The sequence below is a fragment of the Ovis canadensis genome, chromosome 23, assembly GCF_042477335.2.
Source record: "Ovis canadensis isolate MfBH-ARS-UI-01 breed Bighorn chromosome 23, ARS-UI_OviCan_v2, whole genome shotgun sequence".
Lineage (NCBI taxonomy): Eukaryota > Metazoa > Chordata > Mammalia > Artiodactyla > Bovidae > Ovis > Ovis canadensis.
The window spans coordinates 38,501,565-38,518,500 of NC_091267.1; the positions used below are offsets into that span (position 1 = coordinate 38,501,565).

At 41.3% G+C, this 16,936-nt stretch overlaps 1 protein-coding gene across 2 annotated transcripts in view; it reads left to right on the forward strand.

Moving 5' to 3' along the window:
* Window positions 1–16,936, forward strand: part of GAREM1 (GRB2 associated regulator of MAPK1 subtype 1) — a 236,750-nt gene that overhangs the window by 207,988 nt on the left and 11,826 nt on the right. The window lies entirely within an intron of this gene.

Consider the following 16,936-nt stretch of genomic DNA (forward strand, 5'->3'; position numbering starts at 1 on the left):
CACTTAGACTGAAGGAATAGATTTATTTGGTGGGGGAGAAGGATCAAGAGTCATCTGTCAGCATCATTTGTAACTCTCTCTTCAAAGTTACATTGAGATCAGAGTGTCATGGATGTGCTCACACACACACACACTGAGATCTGAGTATCATGGGTGTGCTCACACATACACATTGAGATCAAAGCATCATGGGTGTGCTCACACACATTAAGATCAGAGTGTCATGGGTGTGCTCACACACACGCATTGAGATGCAAGCATCTGGGTGTGCTCACATACATGCATTGAGATCAGAGCATCATGGATGTGCACACGCACTGACATCAGAGCATCATGGGTGTGCTCACGCACACGCATTGAAATCAGAGCGTCTTGAGTGTCCTCACCCACACTCATTGAACTCAGAGCAGAACCAGGCCCAACGTGGTTTTGTTCACCACCTCAAACACAGCTCACTCAGAACTTGAGAAGGCATCTGTCAAATTGTAATGGAAAAAGATATATAGGAGAGGAGAAAGAGCCTCTGTTTTGACCATGTTTTTGATTGACAGGCACTCTGAACCTTGCCTCACTTTTTTTTATCATGAATTTCATTATATCTGAAGGGAAAAAGTGCTCAAGGCATCAGATATAATTCTGTTCATTAATTTGATAGTATCTATGGCAGTGGTTTCCTTTTTTTCTATCTCTAGCAAAATCTTTCTTTTATAAAGGAAAACTTATATGAATCACAATAAATAGAATTACAGTCAAAACCCATATGACTGAAGGACAGATTGGAGGGCTGGGGTTCTCCCCATAGGCCTGTCCACTCTGTTCCCACCAGGTGGCCTCAGGGCACCTCTCTGGAAGCACTGGGCTGTGCAAAGCTTTGCTTCAAACCATGGAGTTATTGGGCCACATACTACACATGCTAGAAGAATCACCATCAGTAACCCCAGAAATAATGATTTTGGACTCCAGTAGCTTTCCCTTTTGGAGAAGGCAGTGGCAGCCCACTCTCGTACTTTTGCCTGGAAAATCCCATGGACGAAGGAGCCTGGTAGGCTGCAGTCCATGGGGTCACTAAGAGTCAGGCACGACTGAACAACTTCCCTTTCACTTTTCACTTTTATGCATTGGAGAAGGAAATGGCAGCCCACTCCAGTGTTCTTGCCTGGAGAATCCCAAGGACGGGGAGCCTGATGGGTTGCCATCTATGGGGTCACACAGAGTTGGACACTACTGAAGCGACTTAGCAGCAGCAGCAGCAGCTTTCCCTTTTGTAGGGAAGGTAACAGGTGAAAAGAGAGGACGACTATGGAGGTTAAAATGTGGGAGGAGAGTTCAGAGAAGAACAGTTTCTGGTTGGGCAGGAGAAGCCTTCATGGAGATCATGGCATTTCAGATGAGCTGAGGGTGTATATGTGAATGAGAAGAGCAGAGAGATGAGAAGGAAGGGTGTTACAGACAGAATGACCTGAGCAGAGGCAGGGGCAGATGAGAAAAACGCAGTTCTGCTGAGCAGGTGAAGTAGGGCTGAAGAGGGGGCGGTGAAGGGCAATGGCAGCCGCAGGGCCAGGCCAGGTCACAGATGGCCCTGGACACCAGGTAGCACTTTGTGCCAGAGCTGTCCAGGCAGAGCCCTCACCGCTGCAAAGCTTTCCCAAGAGAAGACCCACCTCCAGCTATTTGCTCAGAACATTAAAACTCCCCAGAAATTGCAGGGCTGCACGTTCCCCTCCTCTTTACAATCTTCCAGGGTCACTGAGCAATAATCAATCTGCCTGCCAATAGCAGAAGACACAGTAGACTCGAGTTCGATCCCTGGGTCGAAAAGATCCCCTGGAGGAGAAAATGGCAACCCATTCCAGTATTCTTGCCTGGAAAATTCCATGGACAGAGGACCCTGGCAGGCTACAGCCGATAGGGTCTCAAAGAGTCGGACATGACTAGCACGCATGTACTAAGGCACAAGCCCAGAGATCCCTGTACCCAGAAGTGGGTGTGGAATATTTGGGGGACTTCTTGGTGGAGTCAGAGTCCTTGGTTCTTTTACTCATGTCAGATGGTGTTCCTCAAAAATACAGATCAGAGGTAAGGGGAGGTAAGTAAGAGGTGAAGTGCTCTTAGCAAGTACTTTAGGCAGTTACAGGACTGGCTCAGCCCAGCTATATATTTGATGTTGCTTGAAGCTTAGAGTCCTTCTCTTCAACGGGACCGTGACCACATGAACTTTTCCTGTAGAACTCTGCTCCCACCTGGCTCATAATGGGGAGTCCTGTTTGTTGACTGACTGGTTGACTCATCCAATATGGTCACATCCAGTTATTTATGTAACCAAATCTTGAGGTAGGAAACTGGCGCTGCTTGTTTTCACTGTGGCTAATGGAAGATGAGTAAGAGCATAAATATTAAGAGGCCCTATCTTGACCTTGGTGCTAAAAGAAAAATGTTCAGAGTTAAATTTGAAACTGAAAGCAGATCTCACAGCAGAATGAAACATGTGGTACTCCAGTCTAAGCTGTAATTTCTTATGGCACAAGAGAACCTTCTTAAAACATATTCAGTGTTTATAGAATGCTCCAATCATAAAGACTTTTTATAAACACCTGAAATTACTTTGTTTTCCTTTTTTAAGAATCAGGCATTTCGAATGAAGTCATATATTTTATTGGTTCTGTGGCCATGAAACAAGTTTTCCAGTTTCAGGACATGCGTGGGATCCAGAGAATGTCATGACTGTTAGATGTGGCTTCAGCTTGTCGCTTTCAAAAGAGATCTTTAACGGGGCATAAATTCAAGTGCTCCCACAGAATTAAATAAAACTCCTTTGGATAGTGACAGTGGGGTGGGTCCAGGGAGAGAGATGGGCCATGTGTCTCACAGCTATCCTTCCAATAATTAAAGATGGTAATAAGCTTTCCTGTGGGGCCATTTTCAAGTAAGGCGTTATCTGGGAAAGTGACAAATCCCATCAGGTTTTCAGGAACAGAAGATACTGGAGTAACAGAACAGAGTCAAAGAAGGCATATCTTTCTTATAAAAAGCAACAAAGCTGGTAATTGGTGAATGAATTCTTCTTGGCAGCAGTCCATGGCCTGGTCTTATTAGGATCTACAGGGACAATGGCTCACTGCAGGGTGTGTGAGCCTGTGCCTTTTCTTTGGTTCTTCACCACCTGCTTCAGGGTCCTTTGTTGTTTAGTCACTATGTCCAACTCTTGCAACCCCATGGACTATAGCCCACCAGGCTTGTCCGTCCATGGAATCCTCCAGGCAAAAATACCAGAGTATGTTGCCAGGGTCCTTTGTTGTTTAGCTATGTCCAACTCTTGCAACCCCATGGACTGTAGCCCACCAGGCTTCTCTGTCCATGGAATTCTCCAGGAAAAAATACTGGAGTGTGTTGCCATTTCCTTCTCCAGGGGATTTTCCCAACCCAAGTCTCTTGCATTGATGATAGACTTTTTACCAACTGAGCCCCCAGGAAGCCCCCTGAGTTATAGCAAATATCTGTGCTATTTCTCCACATGTTGACAGTCTGTTTCTGTAAAAAATTCTGAAAAAGATTTTCTCCTTCAACAGTAACACTTGCTGTGTTTCCAACAGTGAGCTGCAGTTCCATCATCATCCAAGTTAATGCTTGACCATTTTCCTGCCGATATTCTGCAATGGAAAACTAGGCTGTGGGGCCAAAGAGAAAATCCTCAGTGTGTGTGTGTTGGGGGGGGGGGGGGGCCGCAGGGAATCAGTTTAGCCCTGTTAATATACTTTGTACTTGATGTAGCTACTTAGAATTATGCTCTAGTCCAGCAGTTCCCAACCTTTTTGATACCAGGGACTGGATTTCATGGAGAACAATTTTCCCACAGACCAGGGCTGGTTTCTGTTTCACCCACCGCTCCCCTGTTGTACAGCCAGATTCCTGCTCTAGCCTGTATCTTTGTAATGATCGTCAAATACAGAGGTTTTTCTCTTTAAGTGGTCCATGGCCTGTGGGTTAGAGACCCTTGTAATCTTTATAATGATTGTTGAATACAAAGGTTTTCTTCTTTAAGCACAAAATCCTGTGGCTTATCTTTCCCAAGAATAAGAGTCTTTTCCCTTCCCTAACTGGAACATCCGAGGAGCCAACTGGAACCGATGTTCCTAACTGGAACATCCTGGAGCTTCTGGTTCCAGGCACAGAAGAGATGCGGCCACTTCTGTCCTTTCAAATTGCTACAGACAAGCCCAAGCTGGGGGCCTGCCCAGCTCACTGAGGGGTGACATTTTCATTTTTTAAAATTGTGCCAAGTGCCCTCAAATCAGAATGACCTGCCAGTTCCACTTAAGTGGGTTATCCTTAATTGGTTCCTATGTTCTAAACATATCCTCTTATTTCATAACATTGTGGCCCTCATTCCATTATTTTAATTTTCTGACTGTTGGCTGATAATGTCTAAAATATTTACCTAGATACACTCTATAAGTGTATCTTTTTTTAAACCTCTTTGGAAGATGCCATTTTGGAGAGCAATGATGAGAAAGCCTGATACTGCTTGAAATTCTAGAAATAGAATGTTTGACTGTCAGACTATTCTGGTTTATGTGATGAATCACAAATCAGTATCAAAACTACAGGATTGCAACTTGTGTATAGCTACCTGTGCAATAGTATCAAACCTGAGGACCCCAGAGCCCAGGGGTTAATTAACATCCTCTTCCTGTCTTTAGTAGTAGGAGAAAAAGAAAAAGTGCATTCACTCTTGGTTGGATGTTAACATTACAGTGATTCCTAAGATTCATGAAAGGAAAATCCTAAAAGGAGCTCTAGGTTATAAACCACTTGTTTAAAACAAGTTTTACTGCAGTATGGATGGAGAATTCGTTAACCATTGGGATGGCCCCCTTGACATGCGAGAGGCAGGATGTAAGGATTGAGTCATAAGATGGATTGGTAGCATACATCCACTGTTACAAGATTTAAGTTCATTGTAAATAAAGTTCCTCCAATGGAGCACACTGTTACTGATGCTTGAGGAAAATAAGACAGAAAGGATGAATTTAATCCAGATTCCACACTGGACTGAGTTCAGTAGGTGCTTGAAAAGACTGACTGGCTACACAGAGGTGATTTGGAGCACCTGGATGAGAAGGTGGAAGGAGACACCAAGGGCCCTGAGTCTTCATTTCCCCTCTCAGTGGGATTTCACCAGAAGCAGAGTGATCTGCCACGCTGTGTGGTAGATGTTAGAGGCACAATGCATCACATCTAAGAGCACACGTAGCTTTTCATCCTCCCCCTGCCCCTTAGTGTTTCGTACCTTGGGCACAATGTTTCACTTCCTGAGTAAGGCCCTGCAAGACTTAATAATGACATCTTCATTGCATTATTGTATTGTGCAAAGTACTTGGCAGTATTCCCTGGCACGTGGTAAGTATTCAGTAAATAGTAGCAGTACCTCGATAGGAGATGAATTCTTTTTTTAGGGTCAGGTAGAAAATAAGTTTTTGGAGGTTATTTTCCCCTGTCCTTCCTTACCTAAGGTATAAAGGCGCCCCAGAGAGTCATGGAAACTGATGGAGACAAGGATGTCTACCTCCACAGCCAGGGCAGCAGAGAGTCCTGGCACCCAGACAGGGGACAGTCATCCCTGCCTTCCCAAAGTGCCTGTGAGTTTCATTTTCCTAGTTTTTTAAGATATCCCAGGAACTTAACTGGGTATAAAAGTAACAAAACCTTTTCATCTGAGTTTTAAAATTCTACTTGATAAGCTATATGTTACAGTTTTCTAGCTGTGGAGCCAAAATTGTAATTGTCATAAACCAAGAACTACAGAAATGCTCGGCAACCTATGGACCCCAATAATATGTAATCCTTTCATGGGGGATCTGGGGACTTTGTAGAACTAGAGAGTATCTATAAAAATGCCACATGTGGTTCCAAGGCTCCAAATGCACATCAAGAAACTCAAATTCCTAGTAAAACCTCTGTAGAAATATTAAAGCTGAGAAGTTGCCTTGGCTGATTTCATTAGGCATGGGTAGGGCTGGGTCATGGTGTTACCAGATGTCACAGCAGGATGTGGCCACCCTACAGAATGAGGGCCCTCACACAACTACCTAAATTAAGGGGGAAACCCTAAAATATATTGTTTAAAAGCTGAAAGAAGTGATTTTCAAGAGTTGAGCTGTAAGAATCAATTCTACTCTACAGCCAACAAATACTGAGCAAAGAGGAAACAGGCATGCATACTAAAAACAGCCCCTGCACCAAAAATATTAACCCTACACAGATTACATGAGGATGTTCCCACATAAAAATAGCCCTCCAGGCCCGTGGTAGATAATTATTTCTCCTAAATTCACAGAGTAAGAGAAATATAAATAAAAATGAAGAAACAGAGGAAACACTCCCAATTAAAAGATCAGTGGAATCCCCCTGAAAGAACCAAAGTGAAACAAACTCATCAGTCTAATAGACACCAAGTTAAAAGGAGATAGTGAAAATACTGAAGAAATTAAGATTTATCAATTGGAATTCAGATTACGGTAAAAAGGAACTAGAAGCTATAAAGAGGAGCCAAGAAAAAGTAGAAAACTCATTTAGCTAAAGGCAGTGAATAGCAGATTGCATAATGAAGAATGAATAAATACTGTGGAAGATAGAATAATAGAAATCACCCACTCAGAAGAAGCCAAATGAAAAATTAAAAATGAAAGCAAAGTAAGAAGCCTATGGGAAAATATAAAGTGTGCCAATCTACATATAATAGGGATCCCAAAAGGAGAAAAAAGAGAAAGGGGGATTGAAATTTTATTCAGAGAAATTAAGGCTGAAAACTTCTCAAACCTAAAGAAGGAACAGATATTCAGGTATAGGAGGCATCAGTTCAGTCACTCAGTCGTGTCCGACTCTTTGCGACCCCATGAATTGCAGCACGCCAGGCCTCCCTGTCCATCACCAACTCCTGGAGTTCACTCAGACTTACGTCCATCAAGTCAGTGATGCCATCCAGCCATCTCATCCTCGGTAGTCCCCTTCTCCTCCTGCCCCCAATCCCTCTGAGCATCAGAGTCTTTTCCAATGAGTCAACTCTTCACATAAGGTGGCCAAAGTACTGGAGTTTCAGCTTTAGCATTATTCCTTCCAAAGAAATCCCAGGGCTGATCTCCTTCAGAATGGACCGGTTGGATCTCCTTGCAGTCCAAGGGACTCTCAAGAGTCTTCTCCAACACCACAGTTCAAAAGCATCAGTTCTTCGGCACTCAGCTTTCTTCACAGTCCAACTCTCACATCCATACATGACCACTGGACAAACCATAGCCTTGACTAGACAGACCTTTGTTGGCCAAGTAATGTCTCTCCTTTTGAATATGCTATCTAGGTTGGTCAGAACTTTCCTTCCAAGGAGTAAGCGTCTTTTAATTTCATGGCTGCAATCACCATCTACAGTGATTTTGGAGCCCAAAAAATAATGTCTGACACTGTTTCCCCATCTATTTCCCATGAAGTGATGGGACCAGATGCCATGATCTTCGTTTTCTGAATGTTGAGTTTAAGCCAACTTTTTCACTCTCCTCTTTCACCCTCATCAAGAGGCTTTTTAGTTCCTTTCACTTTCTGCCATAAGGGTGGTGTCATCTGCATATCTGAGGTTATTGATATTTCTCCCAGCAATCTTGATTCCAGCTTGTGCTTCATCCAGCCCAGCATTTCTCATAGGAGGCATAAAGAGTCCCAAATAAAATGAACCCAAACAGATCTACACCAAGATATAATAGAAATGGCAAAAGTTAAAAAGAGGTTTCTAAATAGGCAGTAACAGAAAAACAAAGAGTTAATTACAAGGGAACCTCCATTAGTTTATGAGCTGATTTCTCTACAGAAACATTTGCAGGCCAGAGGAAATAGCAACATGGGGAAATCTGCAACCTAGGATACTCTACCTTGTAAAATTATCACTTAGAATAGAAGACAAAGAATTTCTCAGAGGAATGAAAACTAAAAGAATATAGCAATATTAAATCTATCCTAAAAGATATAATGAATGGTCTTCTCTAAATAGAAAAGAAGCAAGAATATATAGGAAAGAGAAAATCACAATTAGAAAAGTAAATCACTTAAATAAGCCAGTAGACAGATTCTTTTAAAGATCAGAAAGTTTTGTGAAAGCAGTGACAGCCACAATGAATAGCAAAAGGATATACATGAGTATGTTAAAGAGGACATCAAAATCATAAAATGCAGGGATGAGGAGAGAAATAAAATGTAAATATTTTTAGAATGTGTTTGAGTATATGACTTCCAGTCTAAAGCAAGTAGATGTAGGAAGGGGTTAAACTACTTGAAAAACAAGGTAACAACAAATGAGAACATTCAGTAGATTTACCAAAACCAAAAAGAAGAGAACACAAGCATAATGTAAAAGGAAATCATAAACTACAAAAAGAAAAACAAAAATAAAATACAAAAATCAACTGGAAAATAAGGTTTTACATGGTAATAAATACATATCTATCAATAATTACTTTAAATGTCACTGGATTAAATGCTTCAATTAGAAGACAAGGGAGGGCTTCTCTGGTGGTCCAGTGGGTGGGAATCCACCTTTCAATGCAAGGGACATTGGTTTGATGCCTGGTCTAGGAGGATTGCACATGCCACAGAGCAGCTGAGTCCATGAGCCACAACTACTGAGCCCATGCGCTGCAGCTACTGAAACCCACGTGCCTAGGGCCGGTGCTCTGCAACAAGAGAAACCACCGCAGTGAGTAGCCCACACGCCACAACTAGAGAAAGCCTGTGTGCAGCAACCAAGACCCATCACAGCCCAACAAAAAGATGGCTGTGGACGGCAACAAGGCAGTGATAGACTGGAATAAAAAATATGAAACAAGAGCCTACAATATGTTCCTTACAAGAGACCCACTCTAAGGCAAAAGACACACATATATTGAAAATGAGGGGGTGGAACAAGATATCTTATACAAATGGAAATGAAAATGGGGATCACACTATTCATATCAGGCCAAATAGATTTTAAAACAAAGTCCATAAAGAAAGTTAAAGAAGGACACTATATAATGATACAGCAATCAATACAAGAAGAGTATATCACACTTATCAAACTATCTGCACCCAATGTAGAAGCATCCAAATACATAGACAAATACCAAAAGACATAAATTGAGAATTGATGGGAATACAATAACAGGAGACTTTAACACCCACTCAATCAATAGATAGATCTTCTAGACAGAAAATTAGTAAGGCAGCATAGATCCTAAAGGATACAACAGTTAGACTTAATTGATATTTTCAGGACGTTATTTCCAAAAAAACAATATACATTTTTTTTAGTATAGTATACAGGGAACATTTCCTAGGATTGACCACATCCTAGGCCACAAAACAAGCCTCAATAAACTTAAAGAGTATAGAAATTATTTCTGATCGTAATATCTAAGCCTTTTCTCAGACCATACCAGATGAAACTAGAAATCGACTACAGAAAAATAAGAAAATTGATTACATGGAGCATGTAATCAACATGCTACTAAAAACCAATGAGTCAACAACAAAATCAAACAGGAAATTAAAAAAATACCTTGAGATAAATGACAATAAAAGCAAAACCAAACAAAATCTATGGGATACAGCAAAAGCAGTTAGAATAAAATTCACAATGGTACGTGCCTTTCTTAAAACATAAGAAAATTTTCAAACAACCTAATCTTAGAATTAGAAAAGGAGCAAAAAAAAACTAAAGTGAGCAGAAGGAAGCAAGGAAATAATAAAGATCAGAGAGGAAATAAAAGATTTTTTTATAAATAGAAAAAAGATCAACAAAACAAAGAGCTGCTTCATTAAAAAATAAACAAACTTGACAAACCTCTGGCCAGGCTCGCCAAGAAGAAAAGAGCAAGGACCCAAATATACAAAATAAGAAATGAAAAAGGAGAAATAACCAATACCAAATTCTAAGAAACCATAAGAGAATACTGTGAAAAATTATATGCCAATAAATTCAACAACCTAGAGGAAATGGACAAGTTTCTAGAAACATGCAGCCCACCAACACTGAATCAAAAAGAAATACATAATTGGAACAGACCAGTCACTAGAAGTGAAATGACATCTGTAATTTAAAATCTCCCTATAAACAAAAGTCCAGGACCATACGATTTCACATGTGACTTCTACCAAACATACAGTGAAGAACCTATGCTGATCCTTCTCAAACTCTCCCAGAAAACTGAAGTGGAAAGCACACTCCTAAAGACATTCTATGAAGCCACCATCACCCTGATACCAAAGCCAGACAAAGACAGTACCAGAAAAGAAAATTACATGCCATTATCTTTGATGAATATATATATGCAAAAATTCTCAACAAAATATTAGCAAACCCCAAATCCAACAACACAAGAAAAGATTATACATCACAAGCCCTTGCAGCACAGCTCAGGAAACCCCCCCTGTACTGCAATGAAGCCCTAGCACAGCCAAGCAAAACAAAAAAGATCATAATGCCACAACCAAGTTGGATTCATCCCGGGGTCACAAGGATGGTTCGATGTATGCAAATTAATCAGTGTTGTATACCACATAACAAAAGACAAAAACCACGTGATGACTCAATAGATGCACAAAAAGCATTTAATAAAATTTAGCATCCATTCATGATAAAAACTCTTAAACCAAAGTGAGTATAGAAGGAAGATACTTTTCAATATGATAAAAGTTATTTATCCCAATCCCACACCCAGTATAATACTCAACTGTGAAAAGCTGAAAGCCTTCCCACTCAATTCTGGAATAAGACAAGGATGCAAACTATATTCAAGATAGTATTGGAAGTCCTAGCAATAGCAATCGAACAGGAAAAAGAAAGAAAAGATACCCAAACTGGAAAAGAAGAGGTAAAATTGTCATTATATGCAGATGACCTGATACTATATATAGAAAACCCTAAAGACTCCACACAGAAACTACTAGATTGATACATGAATTCAGCAAGGTAGCAGGGTACAAGATGAATGTTAAGAAATCTGTTGCATTTCTTTACACTTAACAATGAACTATCAGATAGGGAATGTGAAAAAAAAAATCCCTTTTAATTGCATCAAAAAAAATAAAATACTTAGCAGTAAACCTGACCAAGGAAGTGAAAGACCTATATGCTGAGAACTATAAAACATTAATAAAGGACAGTGAAGATGATTCAAAGAAACAAAAGGATACTCCCATACTCTTGGATTGAAAGAATTAATATTGTTAAAATGGCCATACTGCCCAAAGCAATCTACCCATGTAATGAGTATCCCTATGAAATACTCATGACATTTTCCACAGAACTAGAGCAAATAATCCTATTCGAATCACAGCAGGCCCAGAATTGCCAAAGCACACCTGAGGATAAAGAACATAGCTGAAGGCATAACCCTCCCAGACTTCAGGCAATACAGCAAAGCTTATTGTTGTTTAGTTGTGGAGTTGTGTCCAACTCTTTTGCAATTCCATGGGCTGTAGCCCATCAGGCCCCTCTGTCCATGGAATTTTCCAGGAAAAGAATACTGAAGTGGGTTGCCATTTTCTTCTACAAGCAATCTTCCCGACCCAGGGATCAAACCCACGTTTCTTGCATTGGCAGGTGAATTCTTTCCGTGAGCCACCTGGGAAGCCCAGTACAAAGCTGCAGTAATTAAAACAGTATGGTACTGGCACAAAAACTGACATATGGATCAATGGAACAGAATAGAGCCCAGAGATTAAATCCACAAAACCTACAGTCAGTCTTCAACAGAAGAGGCAAAAACATACAATGGAAAAAAGACACTCTTCAACAAATTGTGCTGAGAAAGTTAACAGCCACGCGTAAATCAATGAAGTTAGAACACATCCTTACACCTTACACAAAAATAAACTCAAGATGACTTCAAGACTTAAATATAAAACCTGGCCCCACAAAACTAAAAGAAAATAACATAGACAAAACATTCTCTGACATAAATCATACCAATGTTTTCTTAGGTCAGTCTCCCAAGACAATAGAAATAAAAGCAAAAATAAACAAGTGGAACCTAATCAAACTTACAAGCTTTTATACAATAAAAGAAACCATAAGATGAAAAGATAACCTACAGACTTGGAGAAAATACTGCAAATGATGCGACTAAGAGGGGCTTAATTTTCTAAATATACAAAGAGCTCATACAACTCATCAACAGAAAGCAAATAACCTAATTTAAAAATGGGCTGAAAAACTAAGCAGACATTCCTCCAGAAGACATAGATGGCCAACAGGCATATGAAAATATGCTCAATATCATTAATTATTAGAGAAATGCAAATCAAAACTACAATGAGGTGTCACTTCATACCAGTCAAAATGACCATCATTTAAAAATCGACCAATCGCAAATGCTGGAGAGGGTGTGGTAAAAGGGGACCCTCCTACATTGTAGGTGGAAACGCAAATTGGTGCAGCCCCTATGGAGAACAGTATGGAAGTTCCTTCAAAAATTAAAAATAGTTATTGTATGATCTAGCAGTCCCACTCCTGGGCATATGTCCAGACAAGCTATAATTGAAAAAGATACATTCTCCCCAGTGTTCATAGCAGCAATATCTGCAATGACCAACTCACAGAAACAACGTAAATGTCAATCGTCAGATGAGTGGGTAAAGATGTGGTACATATTATAATGGAGTTTACTCAGTCATTAAAAAAAAAGAAAGAATGCCATTTGTAGCAACATACGTGTACCTAGATATGATCATACTAAGTCACTCAGAGAAAAACAAATACCACATGTACCATTATATGTGGAAGTAAACTATGACACAGATGAATTTACCTACAAAATAGGAGCAGACTCACAGCAACAGACTTGTGGTTGCCAAGGGGGAGGGAGGGGAGGAGAGGGATGGATTAGAAGTTTGGGATTAGCAGATGCAAACTATTATATATAGAATAAACAACAAGGTCTGCTATATAGCACAGGGGACTATATTCAATATCCTGTGATAAACCATAATGGAAAAGAGTATGCACACATATGTATAACTGAATCACTTTTCGGCACAGCAGAAATTGACACAACATTGGAAATCAACTATACTTCAACAAAATAAATTTTAAGAAAATAATTTATTTTACTCTGAATTTTTGTCTTTGGGCTCTCTCCTGTTGAATATTAATATTAGAGAAGGCAAGTGGGGAGGGATAAAGTAGGAACTTGGAAATAACATACACTACTGTATATAAAAGATACATATATCTGTAATCCAATAAAAAAGTTAGGTGATATAAATTAAGCTAAAAAAATTTAGGAAGGCACTAAAGGGAAGTTTTTCTTAAGTAAACCTGACATATTCATAGTCAAATTTAGATATTAAACAGGTTCATCTGGAAATGACTATTTACTTTTCAAAATAATTGCTCTACAAAAGGATTCACTCAGGATTCCACTAATTAACAAGGTCTCCTAAGGCATCTGACATTTAATTCATTTTAATTACAACCTTTGAGGAGTACTCGGTAAGCAAGGCATACCTGCAATTCCCATTTGTTAATTGAAATAACAACTGAATTATTACTGTGTTCTAGTAATTTTTGAAACTAATTGCCTTCGGTTTTATGTAGGTTATTTGTTTTTAAATGAAACTTTCTTGGCCAAGAAATTGTTTTCTCCTGTGTCTACTGAAAGTCTCAATGATTAGAATGTTAATAAAGTCACTGTAATAGTCTCTGGGCTAGCCCTTGTTTCAGATCTGCACTCTTGGGTTTACCATTTGCACAGAATCACGTTAATAGGAAGGTTATATCCTATCTCAGTGTATCTATCATGCATTATACTCCGTGCTCAGAAAAGGGCTTTATTCTCTGCCCCAATGGCATCATCTTTCTTCAGAGTCCAGGGAAGCACCCTGGAATTTAAACAAGCATTCTTTTCAGAGCTGCGGGCCCTCTTGTTTCCCAGCAGCGGCCTCCTGTGCCCTCGGCCTTGACTCCTTTGCCCCAAGCCTGGAGGTTGGAAGCCATGGCAGACCCGGGCCTGCCTTCGGTCCTTATCATCCACATACACAATGGCAAAAGAAACGCACACATCTGAGAATCAGGATTTCGACTGTAAATCACATCTACCCTTGCGTAATCCATCAAAGAGACGTTCATTGATGGCCACGTTGTCATTCTAAAACTTGAATTTCTGTTTGGCTGAGAATACCCCTGATGGGTATGTGACAGGGTTGTGAACTCTTTGTATAAAAGCCTCTTTATAAATCAGATTTCTTAAGGCTGTAATGATTGTGTTATCTGGGAGAGGGAGTGTGGGAAGAAATGTAAAATACAGGGCAGAGGGCACACGGTCAAAGCAAAGTTATGAAGTTCAGGGAAGCTTGGTTACAAAACTCTTTTCTTCGGAACACTGACAGAATCCCCAAGTCAGCTTTTTAAGAGAAGAAAACTCACAGTGAAGGTGAGTCCAGTTTTAGATCAAGCTCACCTATCGTGTCTGTTTTCTGAATTATTGTCAGCATAAAAGCAATGATCCTCGGTCTGCCTAAGGACGGCTGCAGCCCATTAGTGACCAAGCAGTGTGATCTTTGAGCACCAAGGTTTTCATCCGTAGGCATGGGATGCCGGATGCCGGACTTTAGACCATAGACAAGGACTCACGGAGTCTTAATGACAGTTACTTTCAGATCCACTGCTTGTATTTAAAAGTTGAGTAATTACTGCTACGGGCTTCCCAGGTGGCTCAGTTGTAAAAAATCCACCTGCCAATGCAGGAGACCCGGGATTGATCCCGGGTTGGGAAGATCCCCTGGAGAAGGAAGTAGCAACCCACTCCAGTGTTCATGGAGAATTCCATGGACAGAGGAGCCTTTCGGGCTACAGTCCATGGGTCGCAAAAGACTTGGACATGACTTAGCGACTAAACAACAGGCGCTGCTATGAAATTTTTTTCCCCCAGAAAAAGTTCAGCAAGGAACATGTCATTATAAGTATTTCATTTTCCTAAGCTGTCTCATTGGTCCAGTTGGTGAATGAATGGGGTGCGAAAGTGTCGTTTCTTTCCTAAGACAAGTAGAGAGTTCTGAGAAGCTAAGACTTTCCAAGAAGCATCATCAGACTAAAAAGCCCCCATTCCTATGCTGAGTAGCTTCATTGGCATACTGTGTCTTTTGTTGTGTTGTTTTAATCCATAGGAAGTGTCAGAGAAAGAGAATGTCACAGAAAAAAGTAGTTCATGTGTATAAGATACTGCAGTTGTATGTAATGTTTGAATTGTCTGCTAAACAGATTGCTAAATTCAATTGTCTGCTAAATTCAATTGTCTGCTACCCCTGTTTCCACCCATGCTCTAAGGAGCTTTGTAACACATTCTCATGCATTGTCTTTATCATGTGACTATTTAGGGAGAAGACCTTGTTTTCCATTTTTCATAAATTATTGGTCCTTCAGATGGGGCTCAGTTCCCCCCACCAGCTAAACAGACCTTCAGCTGTGAGGAGTGAGGAGGAGAAAAGATCGTTAAATGCCTATTCCAGGAGTCAGGGAACCAAGTTACACTTTCTGGAGAGTATTCTGAAAATAAATAGTCCCACTCTGTGATGCATGAGATTCTGACCACAGGTTGGAATTGGGTTTTGATCTTGTCAACCACCTTCACATAGCTACACAAAGCTTTCCGAAGTCACTTATTCTTCTGGGTGTGTCCATCTTTGCTCTGCATGTGTGCTAAGTTGCTTCGGCCGTGTCCAACTCTTTGCGACGCTGTGTACCACAGCCCGCCAGGCTCCTCTGTCCATGGGATTCTCCAGGCAAGAAGATTGGAGTGCATTGCTGTACCCTCTTCCAGGGCATCTTGCTGACCCAGCGATCAAACCTGCATCTCTTACCTGCATTGGCAGGCAGGTTCTTTACCACTAGCGCCACCTGGGAAGCTCTGAGATAATCAGCTGCCATTATTTTTCTGGTTTTACGTGGCCGGTACTGGCCTGGGGAAAGCAGAGAACTGTGGGGAAGTGTGTTCTGTCTGTCCCTGGAGTCAGTGTACACTTGACCTCCAGGTCATGTGCATGCAAGTACCTACTCAGGCACAATTTCAAGTTTCTTCCAAGAAAAAAGCCACCCTTCAGTCCAGTATCCCTTTCTAATAGCTCCTCCCTGTTCCTTCTTGTAAGGAATGGCCTCTCCTCACTAACTTCTCCCTGGCCTCCTGTTCTAGCTCTGACTCCCCTGGAATCTGCTTCTGGTCTCCTCACTCAACTGAAGCTTCATGTGCTAAGATCCACAGTGACCTGCTAATTGTCACACATCTTCCCGACCTGCCTGGACTTCTTGCCGTCACTGTCTTCACCCCATCTCTCTCCTGAGCTGTGCTCCCCACCGTCCACTTCTGTGACACCATCAGGGCCTGTTCCCTGCCGTGAGCAGTGAGGTGGTGCGGGCCCCTGTGTTTCTCTGCCTTGGTCTCCTCCTCTGCTGCCTCTTAGGGGTTCAGCCCTCTTCACGTCCTCAGATTCTGTCAATAGAACACTGAGCTCAAACTCTCTTCAACCCTGAACTCCTCAGTTTCTCCCAACGCCTGTTCTTCTAAGTGTCTGTCTGAATCAGTAGCACCGAGATTTGCCTCGCCTTCTAAACCCCCAGACCAAATCACCATCCGGGGGGTGTTTTCACGCCTCTCTCTCATGCTCACAACTCCTTCCGCCTCCAGACTTCCTCAGCATAATTGCCTGAGTTTGTCCTCCCTCTGCCTCTTGAATCATCCATGATCCTCCTGCTGATCTGCGTTCCACCGTCTGCTATTACGGAGCCTGTTTCTATCTGTCACATGCTGGCCTCCATCACCCCCCTGCCAGCTAATCCCAGGGGCTCTTCGCTCTCGGCAGCCCTACTCCACACCAGCTCAGTGAGCCTGTGTGGGCACCCAGCACGGAACTGAACAAGTCAGTT